Source organism: Chionomys nivalis, chromosome 14, assembly GCF_950005125.1.
Source record: "Chionomys nivalis chromosome 14, mChiNiv1.1, whole genome shotgun sequence".
Classification (NCBI taxonomy): Eukaryota; Metazoa; Chordata; class Mammalia; order Rodentia; family Cricetidae; genus Chionomys; species Chionomys nivalis.
This window is the reverse complement of record NC_080099.1, coordinates 70,288,538-70,290,529: the sequence shown is the minus strand read 5'-3', so window position 1 is coordinate 70,290,529 and position 1,992 is coordinate 70,288,538. Positions and strand designations below refer to the sequence as shown.

Below are 1,992 nucleotides of genomic sequence, written 5' to 3'. Positions count from 1 at the left end.
GTTGGCCAGTTTGATACCCATGCTGTGGGGGATGGGGTAGGGGGAATAAAGACAATGGGGCCAGAAAGGGGCTCCCAAGCCCTGTGAGTCAGTACTCACAACTTCACAGAAGAGGCTGTGCCAGGCCAAAGCAAGAAGTCTTCCTTGTGGAGCCTTGTGGAAGGGCTTGGGTGTTCGCCAGGTGAAAGGTTCAGGGCCTGAAAGGATTGCATCTGCAGGCAGAAGGTGTTTGCAGCTCTCTGAATGATCATTTGGAGGAGGGGGAGATATTATGCCAATTAAGTCAAGACAATGGAGTCTTGTTCCCCTTGTATGAACCCTGATAAAATTGCCTGTCCAGGGGAAGGAAAGTATTTCATTATTGCACCTTTGAAAAAAGATAATCCTTTCTGCATTTCCTTTCGGGGTGGGGTGTCTTTTGTGCTCGTGTCTATGATCCACACATGTCCTCAGTGTTAGTTTCAGGGGAAGAAATTGGTAAAGGCTTTGTTTTGTTTTGAAGTGTAGGATTAAATGACGAAGCTGTTAGAAAAGAAGGACCCCTCTCAAGTATTCTGGAATTAACAAACAAGGGCATTACTGGGGTGATCTCCTGGAAATTGCAGGCTGAGGCCACTGTCTCTGAAATCTCACCTGCTTCCCTGGGTGATGGAGGAGTGGTGGATGGGTGGGTGGGGGTCCCGCTGGAACAGGCCTATAAACACACCTTGGGTGCATATTTATTAAAAATAATACTTTTTACTTTTCTTTCAATCTTATATTTTATTTATGTTTATTTATTTTTGCTTTTTGGAGACAAGGTTTTTCTGTGTAGCCCTGGCTGTTCTGGAGCTTTCTCTGTAGCCCAGGCTGGCCTCTAAGTCAAAGAGATATACCTTCCTTTGCCTCCCGAATGCTGGGATTAAAGACATGTACCACCACCACCCAGCTCAATTTTATTTTTTTGAGATTTGAAATTTTTTATTTTATTTTATGGGTGTTTTGTGTGCATGTGTGTCTGTGTACCATATAGGCTGTACAGTGCTTAGGGAGGATGTTGGATCCCTGCCCTGGGAACTGGTGTTGGGGTGGTTATGCGTAGTCGTAAATGCTGGGAATGGAACCCAGGACCTCTGCAGGAGTAACAAGCTGTCTTAGCCACTGCGCGTCTCTCCAGTCATGGAATTAGCCTTCTCACAGTGGAAGTTCTTTGAACTGATGAGACACAGAATTCAGCAAGTCTCCAGAGTCATCACACTCAGCCCTCAGTATTTTAGTTAGTGTCCCTGCTACCTACAAACTTGTTGTCTGCCTGCCTGCCTGTCCGTCTGTTACCATAGAACTGACACAGCATTCAGGGACACTTTGCTACATAATTTATCCGTTCAGCACACAGCATCAAAAAGGAAGTGCACTGGACTGTCTTTTTTTTTTTTTCCTGAGACAGGGTATCTCTATAGCTTTGGAGCCTGTCCTGGAACTAGCCTGCTTCTGCCTCCCGAGTGCTGGGATAAAGGTGTGAGTCACCACCCCCAGCTGGACTGTCTTTAAAGTAATGCATACATCTCTGCTGACACTAGAGTCCCATCCTGACATGGGGCTTGTCCTGGGCTGCTGGAGTTTTCGAAGAGAAGCTGTTGGTCCTGATTCACTGTCAGGGGCCTTCAGTACCCCTCTTAGCATCCAGATCACAAACATAAAATAAAATTAAAAAAAAATCAAAGAGGCACAGTAGTGTCCGTGAAATGACTCAATGACTCAGAGGCACTTCTGAGAAGCCGAGTTCAGTCCCTGGAACACAAGGTGCAGGATTGAGCTGTCTCCTGAGAGTTGTCCTCCGATTTCTATGCCTGAATCATGGCATAGACTCCTCTGCATGCATGCACACACCAAATTAAATAAATGTGGATATGAGACCTAAAAGATCTCCTTCAAGTCAAATAAACAAGGTAGAAATAAACATCTTTTCATGAACTCAACGGAGCTTAGCTCTGTTTCTCCAGTGTTTATTCT

General features: G+C 45.3%; 1 non-coding gene across 1 annotated transcript; it reads left to right on the top strand.

The window, feature by feature from the left end:
- The first annotated feature begins 1,548 nt into the window (after positions 1–1,548).
- LOC130887114 (small nucleolar RNA SNORA3/SNORA45 family) lies at positions 1,549–1,679 on the top strand. The gene has a single exon (XR_009058341.1). It is a non-coding gene; the product is annotated as a small nucleolar RNA SNORA3/SNORA45 family (small nucleolar RNA).
- Positions 1,680–1,992: the final 313 nt, after the last annotated feature.